A 17,559-nucleotide genomic window follows, 5' to 3' on the forward strand; every position below is an offset into this window, starting at 1 on the left:
ACGAACCGTGGTAAAGGATATCATAGTTGAAATCAAGAAGAGGAAATGGACATGGACCGGGCATGTAGCGCGCAGACAGGATAACCGCTGGTCATTAAGGTTAGCTAACTGGATTCCCAGAAAAGGCAAGTGGGTTAGGGGGAGACAGAAGGTTAGGTGGGCAGATGAGATTAATAAGTTTGTGGGTATAAATTGGCAGCAGCAAGCACCGGACCGAGTTAACTGGCGGAACATGGAAGATGCCTTTGTCCTGCAGTGGACGTAGTCAGGCTGTTGATGATGATGATGATGATGATGATGATGATGATGATAATGATGATGATGATGATCTCATATCCATGTAGAACTTTTCCTAGCTAATTATCTTACTCCGGTACTTCCTGATTGTTCGCCGAATCCCGTTGTTCCAATCACTACCACACGTGCACCTATGGCGAAGTTAACTTGGCCGCAGAGCAGGCATGCTCCGTTGAGTGGCATAGCGGTGTGCCCAAGGTGTCTGTGGTGCGCGAAGCGCTAATCCATTCCATTTAAAGAAGTTGACTACATTGAACGTGCAGTGTAAGCATCGATTATTGCGAACTTAACTTTGTGAACAAAGAAGGGTGAGGTGCAAAGTTAATCAAGTGGTGATCTTCTTTGGAGATGTGATTTCATCCGGGCAAAATATTCTGCCTCGATTGTTTCACTTGATTCGCTCTTAAAACGCAACCGGCACTGTTGCTGTTAGCATAAGATAGGTCATTTTGTTGGGTGTGTATATTTATAATGTCGCCACTATACTGAACCCGAATGCCAACTCAGTGTCTCATGATATCTCTTGCGGAGAGTGCTATACATATTTTTTATTATTTTTTAAGTGTGAGAACATCTAAAGGTAGGCTGCGCTCGAGCCTGTTCTAGAGACTTCTGGTTGGCGTTTATTACATGCATTCCTTTAAAGAGATTCGACTCTGCTGACCCAAAAGTCACGGGTTCGATCTCGGTCGTGGTGGTCTACTTTCGATAGAGGTGAAACGGTAGAGGCCTGTGTGCTGTGCGATGTGAGCTTCAAACACCAGATGGTCGAAATTCCCGGAGCCCTCCAAGCGTCTCTCATAATCATACCTACGGGCTGGGATGGAAAAGCCCAGATATTATTAAAAGATTCAATGTTTGCTTCGTACAACCCGTGTTTGTTAGGCCCCTACAGTACGTCTGTCTTGGATGTTCAGGGAAAGTTTGGTGGTTGCCATACAGAGAAGCACGCTTACGGTATTTCACACATTCTTCGGTCAAAATTACTCAATTTATCTGCCACGTTCCTGCTAACCCTCGGGCTGGTAACCTGTGGATAAGTCTATTATGTTGTTATTATCAGCGTGGCCCTGTATAAAAAGAGCCTTGACACAATCTGGGCCACCAAATTAAAAAAAAATGAATGCCTGCTGTCATGTTACTTTCGCTCGTAAATATTCATATTAGTTCATGCTACACCATGAAATGTCATCCCACCCCTAATAATTACTTTTCAGTGCATTACTATTTAAGTGTCGAATATGAAAACATGGTTCTCCCGCGCGATCCTACCCGCATGATCGGCATCAGATCATTTATCTTCCTTTTTTTTTTATTTACGAACGTGTCTCCTCTTCTCAATGTATGATAAAAGCGACACAAGTGGTAGTTCAAGTACTGACTCCTCTTGTTCTGCGGCAAAAAAAGAAAGAAAAGAAAGAGAGAGAGATCTCAATACACGTACTGTACACGGATAGAAGTGTGCCTTCAATGTAACCTGTGCATATATGGACACACAGTCATACCAAAACGCCGTACCATATACGATTATAGAATACCCAAGGGCAAGTGTGCACTCTGACATGACCTCCATCGCGTGGCGACAGCTTTAGTGAGGTGCGTGCAGTGACGTCTGAGATTAGCGCATAAATCTTCTGGCGCACAATCTCGTCCCGCTTCGTAGGAATTCATAACACCCCTGATCTGATCGAGATAAGAAGAACGCGATAACAACGTTCTGCGGCCGTGTCCTCAGACTCGTATGCTTATTGATGGCCCGAACAGAGCCGTGCTTCGCGCCCCTTTTATCTCCTCGTCATATCCCCGCCCCTCGCGCTGTAATAACGGGTGCCGTTGGCATCGACGGAGTGAACCCCGCGCAGAGGCGCGCGCTGAAAGAGCAAGAAATAATAATAACACCGACGTGTAACACACGGACGGCTGCAGATCCTATCGGAAGGAGGCCGACATCCACGGCATTGGGCAGGGTCGCTCAGACTCGTTGGCTCGTGTACAGATGCGGGACGCGACCTTGCGCGAAGCCAGTGTCCGCGCATATGCGGCCCCCGCTGCCTTCCGGTCAGTACGCAGCGCGTCATCGAGGGGGGGGGGGGGGGGGCGGGTATGCGTGCGCCCGCACTGATGCTCAGTCGCTCGCGTGCGGCGTTCGCATGCATTGAACAGACGTGTCTTCGTTTTTACAGTAAGCTCGTACGTGACAGACGCCTTTCGAGCGGCGAAGGGGAGAGGGCATGGCCCGCGACTTCGTAACTGGGCGAGCAATAGGCAATAGAGCTGTCGTGTACACGTTGTTAACAGCTGCCCGCCCGTTTGATGGCGTGTGTATGCTTGCGCGTGCAAAATTGCGGTCTTCTTTACGGGAAGCCCGCGCACGACGCGGCGTTCGTGTTCACGAAGTTGTGTCTGGTATTTTATTACCGTCACGGTGCTTCCTGACGCCGAGCAATTGCTATCGGCAGCACACGATTTAGGGCGGTAAGCGTTTACGGGCGACATATCGGTGTTTATATTTTGCGGCATCGCATAAGAATGGCAAAAAAGAGTGAAAAAGAAAAGATTGAGTGTAGTGTTCAGCATTCTTTGTATTCTTAGATGGCAATTTAATCAATGGACGGAACTGACATGTTTTTGTTCCAGGGGTGGCGCGCGCGTAAAGCGCTCCCTAGAAGTATATTATATACCACTGGCGAGCGCTTCAATACTGACTGGAACCAATTTATGTTTTGTCTTTCCGGTAATCTTTTTTTTCCTTGTAATCTTGTATATATGCCTTTCATCAGCATTTACAGTTCTTCATGAGAGTTACATTTTAGGCAAGTGGGTAATTCGTAACTTCAGTACGAATGCACAGCGAAGCAACACGGACAGCAGTGTGTGTCATCGTGTCTGTTTTCCTTTTAATTTTTTTTATTTTTTCATTGCGCAGTCGTACTGTTTACCTCGGTTCTCGATTCGCCCATGCGCCGAGCGAGCCACATGGGGAAGGAAGTTATTGCTATCTTACCACGGTCATCTTCTGACATTTGTTTTACAGAAGACGACTGATGTGTGCAAAGTTCTCGAAATCATTGCGCGGAGCCGTGCATGACATCGTGCAAGACACCGACGTGCCAGTCGTCATCACTGTCTAGAAAGACAGGGTGTGAGCTGCATATGACCAGAGTTCTGCCATTCTACCATACGTACTACATAGCACAACACACGCAAATGGCCGGGCCGTATAATTAACTCCCTGCTCGCGGGATTATTATTCATGCACTGCGCACATCTTTTTTTTTTTTTTATCTAAGTTCCCTAGCGAATGATTGTCGTTGGCGCTGTCTTTTATTGGACCTTGACACTCAGAAATCGCAAAATATTAACAATGATGCTCGACTCGCAGCGGGATTGTGAAACTGATGTCGGAGCCGTCGGACCATGCGTTGCCCCTGGTATGCAGCAAGAGTCTGCAGTGTAATCTGTAGATATGTTCCATTTATTCGTTTTTAGGGGGGGGGGGGGGGCAACTTATATTGCATCATCAGTTTCATTCATGCTAACCTTATACGTCATCCTCTTGTCCCTGTCAGCGCCGCGGGTCGTACAGTATATACTCAAAGCAACGTTATGTATAAGACAGAAAAACAGGACAAAATATGTTGAGTTGTTCAGTCTTCGTGCCTGGATCGGCAGATTACATACAGGTTTGCGTATGCATATATACACGGAGAAGGCGGGAGGCAAGAGGTGACAGTGCGGCAACGTTTGCCGTCCCCTGCCGTATATGCCACGTAAAAGCGCAAAGCCGAACCGAGCGGCACAATTTATTCTACGGCCTCGACGTTTTCTAACTCAGTGACCAAGAAGGTTGCCAGGCGCAACAATATAAGTGCCTGCGTGAAAGGGTGCTTAAGCGCCATTCCGCGGCTGATTCTTGCCCGATAAAAAGCACGACTACACGACCACATCTGAGGCCCTCCGCTATATACACGAACGAAGCAGTGCCCGATGATTGTACGTTCGTTTTGTATATAGTTGCACGATAAATGCCGTGTAGGCCAACACTGTTCGTGGAAGCCTTATTTTTTGAGCAACTTTCTCAGCGTGGTAGGACGTACGTCTCTCACCGTGATTAGGACGTTGCCCTGCTAGGCAACAACTCGTGGGGTCGATTGCCGGCTGCAGCGACCACGTTTCTATCACATGGTGAAAAATATAAAAAAAACGAAGAAAGAAAGTAAACGTTCGAGTAGCGAGCTTAAGGTGTCTGGTAAACATCACCATGTTTTCTTTCGCGTTCCTGCCCTTCTCTCCGTTTTTACCATCTTTCTGTCCCGGGACGTCCCCTCTAATTAGTGTAGGATAGCAAGCCGGATGTTCTAGTTCTGGTTTACTTCCCTGCTTTTCCCTCCTTTTACATCTCCCTCTGTAGTGAAAACACAAAATCAATCCAGAGCTTCTAGCGCTCCTCATAAATGCATTTCGGTCATTCTTTAGGAGACAGAGTTTATTAGAAGAACACGGAGAGGTCGGCTTGAGCGACTATGATCTGGCCTACTACTCAATCATTCGTTTAGTCATGGATGTGCCTTAGCTGGCGCGTGTGGCGAAAGAATGAAGGCGGGAAATGTTTTTGCTAGTTTAAGACGAAAAAAAAAATAGGAAGGAAGGAAGGAAAATAGGAGGAAAACAAGGGCAAGGAGGTTAACCAGCCTATAGGCAGCCGGTTTGCTACCCTGCGCATAGGAGGGGGGTGGGGGAGATGAAAGATAGAGAGCAGAGAGGGAAGAGAGATAAACACAGTACATTTGGCAGCACATTCGCGCACACAAAGCCATTCTTGTCTTTAGTGGTGTGTGACATTGCTGTGAGAGCCGCTTGTTCAAGTCCGTGTCACGTAGGAATTTCAACAGAGCTTTTGTCGCCTTCTGTTGCGATGCCTTCTCTCGAGTACTTGACAGAATAGTGTCCACAGACATTTGGCTGTTGTGGATGCGCGCAAGAACGGACGCCAGTGACTGTCTCTGGAACAAAAAAAAAGAGAGTTCACTAATATGCTTATTAGGACCAGGCAGTATTCAAGACAATCCACTTCGTCGTATTGAAGAGAGTTCACTAATATGCTAATTAGAATGGGGCAGTATTCAAGACAATCTACTTCGTCGTGTTGGTTGCCTTGATCAGCACCGTACCATAAAGCCTACTATACCGTAGGTTACTTTCACAACACAATATATGCTCCGGTGCTCCCGCTCTTTAGCCTTGCAAGCTTCACGCTGTCGGTGCCACTTATTACGCAAGAGGTTCCGCTCTCGTGAAGAGGCGAGAAGGCCTGTAATGGCCGTCGTTGGCGGCAGTAGATGGGCTTTTGTTTTTGCACTTGATTTCACTGCATAGCTATCTTTCAGAGGCGAAGCTCCTCTTAGTCTAAACTTGTCCTGCGTCCGGCATGACCGGCAGTATCAGACGAACAGACAGACCAGCAGTAGACAAACAGACAGACAGATGGGCAGACGGACGCACGGATGGATTGATCGACGCTTCGCCCCACTCATCAATATTCACTCCATGTAAATGCTGTGAATTTTTTCTCTCTCTCGTTTTTTTTTAGTGAGCCCTAATAATGTACCTTTTTTTTCTTTTTTGCTCCTTCTTATCTTTATTCGAGGTCATTCTACTTTTACGGTCGTTTCTGCCTGCAAAATCAAAATGTTCTCTATTGGACTAGGTGTGTCGAGGTCTGCACCGCCGCGGTGGTCTAGTGGCAAAGGTACTCAGCTGCTGACCCGTAGGTCGCGGTATAGAATCCCGGCTGCAGCCGGGGTTCGATCCCGCGATATCCATTGAGAGACCTGAGGATCCCGAATATATTCATTGAGAGCCGTGAGGATACTAACTTGAACTAAAGATACTATCCCCACAGTAAAATACATACCAAGTGTAGGTATGAAATTTCCTGTTGAAAAATTGTGGACAAATCGCGGGGTCAATCTGCTCTTTTCTTAAGGCAATTAAGAAGTTTTTTTAGGACAGGACAAAGGTGTAGTTTCTCGGTTGCTCCCAGGAAACGATGTTGAAACACTGTGTTGCAAAGCTGTAACCCACTACAGAGTGTACATGCCTTTCCTCTCCTACTGAAGAGGTGGGCTAGAGCTTGTAACACTGTGAAATTGCAGTGCGTATTTTCCTTTTCTTCTTTAGAAACATGTTTTTTGTGCAATATTGTTTTTTTAGCACGAGAGCAATTGTCCTCACAGGTGAATGCAAAAACGTCACCTTGCACTGTGAATGACCCCCCTTGTTTCTGCATATAGCCTTACTGTTTATATAAGTTTACTCGTCTCGAAGTTCATGAATGTTCTGTCCTTGTACAATTTTTGCATTGTACACCACTGCATACACAAATAAGCTATTTTCCCTGTATATAACAACTTGCAATGTACATACCCACGATCATCATTTTCCATCTTTCTGTGTACACATAAGCTGTGTAAGACATATCGGGAAACAAAATTATCTTAAACAGCTGTAACCCACACAACTCCGCTGGTTCTGTGATTTCTGCTCTTCACGGGACGGCTTTACGCTCTCTCATAGTAGAGTACCTAATACTCTAAATCGTTACACCCGCTTTTTTTAAACACAAGACTATTTCGCTATAGTCGTGAACGTTTCGGCACGGCTTTTTGCTCTCCCATAGTAGAACGCCAAGTGCTCTAAATCGTTACACTTCTAAACACACATCTCGCCATGGTAATGGGACAGCTTAATGCTCTCCCATAGTGAGTTTCGCGCACTCTAAAGCGTCGAACATTTCTTCTAACACAACAGGGCACCTGCTGGACGCGGGTTTATTTTCAACCAATGCCTACGTTGTGCTTATCATTTAAAAAGGCAGCTAGCAAAATAGAAAAGCACATTTACGAAATAAAATCTTCACCGATTCAGACCATGATTCTTTGGTCTGTATCGTCATAAGATGAGCGAGACTTTTGCAGCGACACATTACGTGAAGGTGGCAAATGATGTTGCCCAACCGCGGCGGTCTAGTGGCTAAGGTACTCGGCTGCTGACCCGCAGGTCGCGGGATCGAATCCTGGCTGCGGCGGCTGCATTTTAGATGCAGGCCAAAATGCTATAGTCCCGTGTACTCAGATTTGGGTGCACGTTAAAGAACCCCAGGGGGTCTGAATTTCCGGAGCCCTCCACTACGGCGTCTCTCATAATCATATGATGGTTTTGTGACGTTAAAACCCCACATATAAATTATCAATCTGCGTCAAGGCCCGCGTAAATTAGTTCAAGCGCTATAGAAACTTTGAACTTTTCGTTTGCTCCGTGGATAGCTTTCCGTACAAGTCCGAGAGCATATATATGTCATGCATAGTGCTTGGAGTAGTACTTCGAAACAACAAAACTGCGACCCGACAGCAACCGCCGTATGCGAAACGGGGTTTCACTCTCTCTCTCTCACTCTCACTCTCCGGACTGGGTGTGGCCCCTTCGGCAGCGTTCCGTGGCCGATTGTTTTCGCATTTCCTTCTCCTCCCTCCTCCTATATGGGAAAGGCGCGAAGGAACTACCGGAAAGACGGTGCTTGAGTCCTTCATGCAATAGCACAGTCCGAACCGGTACTCACCGCTTCGTACACATACACAACGCACGGAAGAGTCGTGCCACCGTCTGAGGGCTAACTTCAACACCGTACAGACAGCGCCATGGCTATTACGACGCCGTGGCATGAAGCGGTGCAAACGAAAAAGTTGCATCCGTCTTGCTTTTAATTCAACTCTCGTTTCTATACTCCCCGTCGAATGAAAGAAATGAATAAGAAAGAACAGAGCATTGTAATCACGATGAAATGCACGGATATATTTATATGTCACAAAAAAAGTTTAATTTCCACTCTTGCTTGGCGCTGGTTGAACACCGTCATGGTTTTTGAACTCTGCAGTGAAAACGAATAAATGACACAAAATGAACTTCAGTTCATTCACCTATGACACAAAATGAACCTCAGTTGATTCACCTCTTTTAAATCATAAAACTCGTTCGCTATTCTCATTTCACGCCGTCTGCTTCTCTAAAGTCGTTATTCGGACATTGTTGGAGATTGACAGAATGAAGCGTGTGTGATTTTATATAGTTTTTGTTACAAGCTGTTGCACCTAAGCGAAAGTTGCCGCTTCGGTGTTTGTACATAAGTAGAGTCCAATTCTTATATGGCTGTCATATCAAAAGTTACCATGTTAGTTTATTTTATTTGTTCACTTCTCTTTTCACTGTAGAAATCATTGATGAGAGGCATGGTAGCGGCGCTTTTTTTTCTTCATTATAGTTGGTGACAAGACAAGGACTACTAACGGTTTTGTTTTCAGTATACCGGATGATTTATATTATACATTCCGTCCTTGTCGGACAGCCCATAACAAACTCAGAACGTGACCAGGCTTTTCTGTGCCAGAAAAGCTGTGGTAACAAAACATAGGGCTTAATAAAGAAAGTATTCCCATTAACATGCTTGGCTGTACTACCACACCATAAAAGCATCGGTAATAGAGTCGTAGAAAAAAAGCATTAGCGGTAAAACATTAACTCTTGAAAAATTCGAGCAACAAGAAAAAAAATGAAATGAAGAAAGGGGGCATTTTGTTTCAGAAGTCGACGAGGATGATTGTACCAGATGTTGAGAAAATTAAATTAACCCACATTTACAAAACGCGTCTAGCGCAGTAATTTTCCTCAAATGAAATTTCAATCAATCCTGGTGATGAACAAGTCATTGGCAAAGGCGGATGGTTAAATGTAGAGATCGCTTAGGACAGAAATGTTTTGTGAAACCAGGGCGCAAGTGCTTCTTAACAGAGCAACTATAGAAAGCAGGTCCGTACCTTCTCTTAAAAGTGAAAACAAAGCCCCCCCCCTCTCCTCTCGCCAAAGAGGAGAATAAAAATCAGGAACAAAGGAAAAAATAATGACGTGACTCTGGGAGACGTCATGATGAAAACAGTCTGACATTTCGTTCCCGTGTTCACACATTGATCAGCACCTGAACAGGTAAAGAAACGCTAGCAGAGAACACAAGAAAATCAGCGTAAAAATTGATCAGCAATCACCACACGCATATGGACACGCTTGCGGCGCTTGTGTAATGTACATTCACTCATTGCTCGGAGTTGTGCACCTTGGGCAAGAGAAATCCCATAGAGCTACGGGGCGGACAATGCGTTTGCGCTCTGTTGATGGAAACCGGTGGCGTTGTCATTGTTTCCGATGGGTGTAGCTTTCCGAAGCACCGGCACACGCGGAGCCGCCCCGTTGCTTCACCGAAGCGGATTACGCTCGGGTGGGATTTCGTGGGAGCGTCCTTGTGTGGACGTATGAGCCAAGTGCGTGAGAAGCAGTCGCGTACAGGACTGCGAGCTGCTATCGTTCGTGTCCAATATGAATAAAACATTCCGCCACCACAACGCAGGGCACGCACCGGCCATAGGGACTTCAAGTTCCCGCCAGAAGATTTGGGAACTATGCGTTATTAGCGAACGGCTACGAAACAAACGGTACGCACTTAAAACGTCCCCTTTCTCTCTTCGTTTCTTAAGAGTCCTCAACGTGGTTTCGTACGCTGTGTTGTTGCCGCATTATGTGCGTATTTTGTAGGCGCTCTCCTCGGAGATTCTGTCCTCTCCGATCGTGGTCATCGGGTCTCCCTCGGCTGAACGACTGGGTGTGTGTGGGATATGTGGAAAGCATTTCCGTGGTACTTGTCGGAACGAGACCTGTGGCGCCTCATTTCTATGATGCCATATTTGCGACTATGGCGAGCGCACGTATATATAGGATGAACGTTGTTTCAGTCGGCGACCTCCTTCGGTGCAACAAGAGGTCCATTGTCGAGCATATACACACATTTCGGCGATCAACGTGCGCAGCTCGGGGCGTTCCGCTGCTGCATCGCAGATGCCGGAAGAGACCCTTGTCCTGAACTTTCAGACAGCAACGACGCCGTCCATTCAGCGTGCCCACCGAGCGGAGCCACGTGGGACGCGACGACGTTCATGCTCGGCGTGACTTCCACAACGGAGACAACGGCAGAGCTGTGCGCTTCTTAAACAAGAGTCCACCTCCGCGATCATCTCCTTTCATGGCCCACGAGCGTAAAAATTACTGGACCGAGCAAAATTCCTGTTTACATGTTCATACTGTGCTGGACCTCGACCTCGGAGCGAAGAGAAATACGTAGCATTGCTGCTGCGCTGAGAATACGCCGGCATGGAAGGAGATTCTTGAACCGCGCGACCGCAGGTCATGCGTGCAGCAGATGAGGTCGTTTGTTGGTTCGTTCATTCATTTCTTCGTTAGCTGGAGCCTGGGAGTCTCCACTCTGGTTTGTCGCCTCAGGTATACACTTAGGGAACAGACTTACACCAGCCGTTCCATGTTGTTTGATATAAATGCAATTGTTGGCACGTAATTATCAAATAAAGTTGACATGGTAGAAGAGAGTGCCTTCACAGCGAAGCCTATATATACTATATGGGTATCCCCTGGGTGAAATAAACAGCCAGGGCTACCTCTTAAGAAAAAAAGCTAAATTGTAAGTGCATGATAGATGTTGAGTACCGGAGTACAGAAGGGCTATAGACATAAATTCTTGCACTATATATATATATATATATATATATATATATATATATATATATATAGAGAGAGAGAGAGAGAGAGAGAGAGAGAACAAGAATGCTACACCGTTTTTATTGGCAATATTCAGTGCTGCTTTTCTTATGAAATGGGACGAAAGTTGCAATCAGCAAGCTATGCCATTGCTTTGTCCCTTTTGTTTCGTCTACGTTTCTTGTTGTATTATGTCCCGTTTAGAAACCCTGGTCAACGAGCAAGTTCAGCTTTGCTTCTCTCAGGATTCTACCGTATGAATCAAGGGGGGAGAAATGGGTGCATCAATTGTCATCACTATCCCTCGCAAAGCTGATTTGACCAGCTGGCGAACCCGACCTTTGCGTTTAATCGCCTTTTTTTTTCGTTTTACTGTTGCCACGCTCTTCCAGTTTAGTGGAACGTATCCGATTACGCCTAACAATATACAAACTACACACTGGGCAAAGAGAAAAAAACAAGAGAAAAAACACCGTGAGCATAAAGGCATGATTTATTTTTGTGAAATATATGAACGCTGCTAAACAAAAGGACATGGCCAGACAGAAGTGCCCCGTGGGACAGTATTCGCGAAACCATCGTACATTCTGGCGTAAAATTGTTTCGGGTAAGAATAATTCTTAGGAGTGACTGCTGAAGCAGTAATTTAAGCAGCTACCCTACGTCTAATGCTAAGCAAAGGCATGTGAGACCTCCTATTTTTACATTGCAACTAACCTTCGCGTGGCGCACTTACTGAGAACAAAACTAGCGCGATGTGGGCCTTCATTATCTATTCTGGTGATCTCACGCATCAGTACGGCTAATTGCGATGGCGCATAAGCATACCAATGCCTACAAAGTGCCCACTTGCGCCTCACTAACGAAGCCGTGGAGCGAAGTGGCTGTCGAAATGCCACCACATATCGCCACAGCGCGCGATAATAGAAGCTCATACTATGGCGTGCTGTAGGGGTGGAGGAGGAATCGAAACTATCTTTTCAACGCGTGTTGTAATAACTTTTCTGGGTATTCATGCTTACCAACATATTTTCCTGGCTCTTATGAATATGTGGTATGAATTGACGTCTAAGAAAAAACTACAAAGATTTCGAATTAGATGAGCTTATTTATTGCGCTTTTTTTTCTTCTATTGCGCTAAAAAAATGCCAGCTGACCTCTTCCTTCCTCGTTCTATTTTTTGCATAGTATACATTGCTATATATACGTTGTTAGTTAGGCAGGTACTGCTAATGACTTGCCTGGTTTTTCTTTTACTGCACCGATATTGTAAACGTCTCCTGCTCATCGTCACCGCTGACTAGTTAACACTTTTATTCGCCTCGTGATCTTGGAGTAGCTCCCTCTCGCGTGTGACGTCACTCTGCTCTACACCACGCTGCAGCCGCCACTGCTCTTCTACGCGGATCGTCTGCTTCAGGCGGGAACTTTGTCGAATGAGCAGCCTTGCGAGGGTCAACTAATGCCTGTAGCGAATGTTTTCGAATACAATTATGAACTCGTTGTAGGTTGCGGCTTGACCGACAGAGTCAATAAATCTCCTTGGATGGACTATATGAACAAACCGACGCTAGCGCATTGCTGGTATAAAAATTATGCCATGTGTGAGTGTTCTCACTTGTCATGTACAGTTTCCGCCGCACGAAACTAATTAGTTCGGGTGTTTTTTTTTTTTTTCAGTTTCCGTCATACGATATTGACGACGCGGTGTCTCATAGAGGACGAGGCGACGTATGATGCAGACATCGTTTTTTTTTTTTTTTTTTGCACGGCCGAGGTCGTCAATGGAAATTGTATCACCGCCGTGGCTCTGGTCCTGAAAACAAGTGGACTTGCGAACCCGCCACACAAAGTCTTCCACGCAATTGAATTCGTCACGAATAATGCTTATTAGGCTTCTCTATAGAATATGTGTTACAATGTCAATATGTTTAATGAGAAGGGCATGTCTTCCTTGTGCTTTATGATATATTTTTCTGCAGCGCACCGCAAGTGGCAGTCAACATGAAGAAATGTTTAATAATGACTGTAAATTCGGCCACTCTGATATTCGCAAACATTACATGAGATGATTACTGTAGGGTGGCTGCCTAAATTCCTGCTTTGTTACTCAATTTATCGTTCATAGCATTTACTAGAAATGCGAAGTAGCATAAAATTACAAAACTTGAGGAATCGAGATATTCGTGTTCACATTGAAGTCGTGGATGTCGCGGCAGGGATTTTTCTTGTGGGCACAAGCCCGTGTTGTTTCGGATTGGTGAAGGGCGGGAGGGGGGGAGGGGCACGTGCTGGTACTTCTGGAGGAGGAGACAAGTGCCACTATATGTTGAAACCCATGCCCGATCAGGTAACACAGTTCGTCCCAGTATAATTGGTAGCCTGAGATAAAAATACCGCAGAAGGCCGTTGCTTTTGTGTATGAATATAACAAAAAAATTATCGCTGACTATTCATACCGCGCACAACACCACACAAATATAACGTTGCAAAGGCAAGGCGGGTCGTGTTTCTGTTCACGCAGGTGGCATAAATAAAAGCTTAAGAATCTCCGCGTTTTGAAAGGTGTCTACGCAGCCTCCGGTCGAAACCTTTAAAGAATGTGCACTAAACAGTAGCAGCAGGCTTCGCTTATCCCCGCAGCGGTGGTCTAGTGGCTAATGTACTCGGCTGCTGACCCGCAGGTCGCGGGATTGAATCCCGGATGTGGCGGCTGACTTTTAGATGGAGGCTAAAATGCTGTAGGCCCGTGTGCTCAGATTTGCGTGCACGTTAAAAAACCCCAGGTGGTCAAAATTTTCGCAGCTGTCCACTACAGCGTCTCATAATCATAAGCTTGTATTTGGGACGTTCAACCCCGCATATCAATCAATCAAGGCTTCGCTTATGAACTTCTGATAAGTCGTGCACTAGACATGCGCTTGTCTTCGTGAGTAAACTACTTGTGTATACATACGTACCCCAGCCGAATCAAACCAAATAAAGCCGCAGCGTTCGATATCCTGCGCCGCTCTGCTGCGCTCACGAGGCACGCTTACCAGCGAGGCCATTCTGAGGCCGCGTCATCGGTTCCCCTCCGCGCAGGTTCTGGGACGGCACTGGACCTGGTATAAGTCGTCCATGCTTATTGACTGGGTGCAGGCAATAAATGGATGAAATACCGGCGAGGCACTCAAGCATGGTTTCAAGCTTACCTAAATATTGCTCGTACCGAGGCACAGAGCAGTATTATTCACCATCGCGCAGCACTTGTGGCGGAGACATGGGACCACAGTTCTAACAAACCAAGTGTTATGCTTTTAAAATGTACGTCAAAAGCAGAGGCCTGTGTTGTTCGAACGGCATCGGCAACCACCTTACAAAGATAACCAATGGAGTTGCTTTGATGCTGAGTTTTACTACCAGGGTGGTTTTTGCACGGTGCCGGGACTACATAGCTGACGAAAGCTCGCAAACCCCCGATCTGACGTCGTACAGGTGGGGTTCGCAGCCAGCAGTCACACACTAGCCGAGTATGTTTTAAGCTTCTGAGTCTCTGAAAGACCACTGCGTTTTTCGTGTCCCGCTGAATAAAAAAAAACGAAAAAAATCACAGCATATCCACGGGTGAGTGATGATGAGCGGGTGAAGCTTAGAAGGGTTTTATCGGCAAACCGTGAATCATCCGCTGGCCGCGTCCGTCTGTCTGTCTGTCTGTCTGTCTGTCTGTCTGTCTGTCTGTCTGTCTGTCTGTCTGTCTGTCTGTCTGTCTGTCTGTGCGTCTGCTCACCAGCCTGCCTGCCTGCCTGCCTGCCTACCTGCCTGCCTGCCTGCCTGCCTGCCTGCCTGCCTGCCTGCCTGCTTGCCTGCCTGTCTGTCTGTCTGTCTGTCTGTCTGTCTGTCTGTCTGTCTGTCTGTCTGTCTGTATGTATGTATGTATGTATGTATGTATGTATGTATGTATGTATGTATGTATGTATGTATGTATGTATGTCCATCTGTCCTTCTACCTGTCTGTATGTCTGTCCATCCGTCCATTCATCCATCTAGTGAACACTCTAAGTACCGCCATCGCTCATCGTTTCACCATATATTCGTCATATACAAGTACCGCCATCTAGTGGACATTTTCATGACTAAAACGAGAAGTGGCTACAGGAGACGCACGACCCACGCCGTGAGGAGCTTCGCCCCTAGAAAAGAGGCAAGGTTTGGCGAACTGAAGTAAGCACCTTTACACCTTCTCAAAGGAATGTCCTTTACGCTGATGTATTCAAAGTTGATAATCTCTTCTTGGGATTATCGAACGCAGAAATGTTCGTCTCTCTTTCTCTTTGTCGTTCGCATGCAGTCGTGTCAACCTAAGTCAACGTTTCACCCCTTGATTTATTAAAGAGTTATAGTATGCCGGGTTTACCGGGTTACCGGGTGTAACGTGATACCGGAATCGAAGTGCGCATGTGCAGATACGTACGTCACGCGTACCGCTCCGTACGCACGGTATTTTCCAGGTTTCACGTTACCGTGGCAGCGCAGGTGTACGTAGTGTACGTAAACATGGCGGCGCTCTCGGACGCCCACTTCGAAGTGATGTTGGCGTCGTTGTTGAAAAATTCCCCTTGTCCGCCGCAAACGACTGTTCAAAATGGCTTCGATTGCCTTCAGTTAGCTTCGATGACCGAGTATTACGAATAAGTTGGCGTACTTTTTGAGATATCTTCCCAAGTCGAACGCGCCTAGGCTGTTATGACCGGCATCAGTAGGCGCCATGCTGTCGCTGAGAAGCGTGGTCGGGCAGCGGTCCCACGCCTAGAACCCAGTTTTCTCGGAACCAGCGTCCAGAAATGACGGGGGAGCGGCGCTCTTTTAATCTTCAAACAAGTAGCCGGCTCGCCGAATGCCTATGCCCGCCAGGCATTGTCCCTGCTAGCCGGCGGATGAGACGTCACGTCGCCACGAAGCGGTAAGCCGTTCCAGAGGGGACAACAAAGACAGCGTCTTCCTTTGTAGAAACGGCGACCGCCGCCACAAAGTGCCCTGCTAATTGAGCAGACAGATTGGCGGACCGTTTGATGTCTGCTGTCCGAAGCTTGGGACCCCTCGACCAGTGACACACACGACGAGCAAGAGCCCCTCTGGCGCCACCTTTAAGTGCAGTGATCTTGACTCGAAATTGGCTGTTCACGTGCGCCGTGCCTGCTCGTACCCCTCACCTGTTGTGTGTGTATGTGATTGGTGTTCCACTGAAGAAGGAGGAGCCCGAGAGGGCTTATAACGGCGCCGCAGAGTGCAGGACGTCGCTCTGAACCCAGTAAAGGTTCAACCACCACGTTCGTAGTATGTGATGGCTCTGAACCAACTAAAGGTTTAACCACCACGCTCGTGGTTTGTGAACTCTTAACCTCATGCTGTAAATATTTGTAAATAGTGCCATAAACCTTGTTTGTTTTTCGTATCCCCATCTTGTAAGCGCTCGTTTCCTCAACCCGAAGCTACACCACGCTACCACAGCACCCCGGGATCACGACAACTGGTGATCAGCGGTGGGATACACCTTCCACCCCGAGTTACAACAACTGGTGATCATCGCTGGGATTCCCGACAACTGGTGGCAGCGGTGGGATTCCCGACAACTGGTTGGCATCGTGGGATTCGAAGCTACAAGTGACAACAACAGTCGGCCCAGGAGAAGCAGCTGGCTCGAGACATGGATCACGTATGGGTGAGTGCTTGGCTTTTCCTTTGAGTGAACCAGGTTCTAAAAGAGGGTAAATTTTAGAACTGGTAGTTAACTTTGCCGAAAGACTCAGTTTCGCCGTTTCGGAAAGTTGTTTTGAAAGTAGCGAGCACTCAGTACGATCATGGACTTACGGGAGCTGCAGAAGTCAGACTTGTTGCTGTTGTGTGAGGAATTGGGGATCGATACAAAGGGTTTGGCACGAAAACCCATAATCATTCAAGCGATTAATGATTTGGGGGCTGATGATGAGGAACTAAGTGAAGAATGGGACCTCATCATCGAAAGAAAACTAAGAGCAGCTCAGATGGAAGGAAAGAGTGAACACGAAAAACTAGGCCTCAAGAGAAAGTTTTTCAATCAAGATTATGAGTTGAGTATGAGGTTGGGACCCCAGCGAGGAGTACTTTTTCTCGACAATGAGGCAGAGTTCGAGATGTCTAGGTACATGCAGCCATATGAGGTATCATGGGATATGGGCCTGTATCTTAGACTCTTTGAACGAAAGTGTAGTCAACTTAAGTGTGAGCGAGACACCTGGTCTCAGAGGCTACGCACGGTTCTGCCCTGCGAGGCAGCGGATGTTGTTGCGCGACTCAGTGAGCAGCACGCGAACAACTACGAAGTTGTGAAAGCAGAGCTAATCAGAAGATTTGGAACTTCTATTAGCAAAAAGAAAGAAAGACTCGCACCGGAGTCTGAAAGCGAGGCGCGTCGCAAAGCGCCGGAAGTTGAGGCGCCTGGTAAAGCGCTTGAAACAGATATCGCGCCAGAGAAAGGCCCGCGTATTCTCGAATGCATCGATGTAGAGCATGCAGAGAACGAGGCCTTGGCCGGTCTCGAGGTAGGGACGATGTCGAAAGACGCTCCTTGCGTGGATGAGGAGGGTGCCA

At 46.9% G+C, this 17,559-nt stretch overlaps 1 protein-coding gene and 1 long non-coding RNA gene across 3 annotated transcripts in view; both read left to right on the forward strand.

Moving 5' to 3' along the window:
* LOC142777160 (uncharacterized) overlaps positions 1–12,858 on the forward strand; it is a 33,224-nt gene extending 20,366 nt beyond the window's left edge. The window contains exon 2 of the long non-coding RNA XR_012887952.1: positions 12,631–12,858. This is a non-coding gene — a long non-coding RNA (uncharacterized LOC142777160). The remainder of the gene's footprint in view (positions 1–12,630) is intronic.
* LOC119162229 (Ig-like and fibronectin type-III domain-containing protein 2) overlaps positions 1–17,559 on the forward strand; it is a 254,828-nt gene that overhangs the window by 71,942 nt on the left and 165,327 nt on the right. The gene's annotated exons all lie outside the window — the stretch shown is intronic.

Source organism: Rhipicephalus microplus, chromosome X (genome assembly GCF_043290135.1).
Source record: "Rhipicephalus microplus isolate Deutch F79 chromosome X, USDA_Rmic, whole genome shotgun sequence".
Taxonomy (NCBI): domain Eukaryota; kingdom Metazoa; phylum Arthropoda; class Arachnida; order Ixodida; family Ixodidae; genus Rhipicephalus; species Rhipicephalus microplus.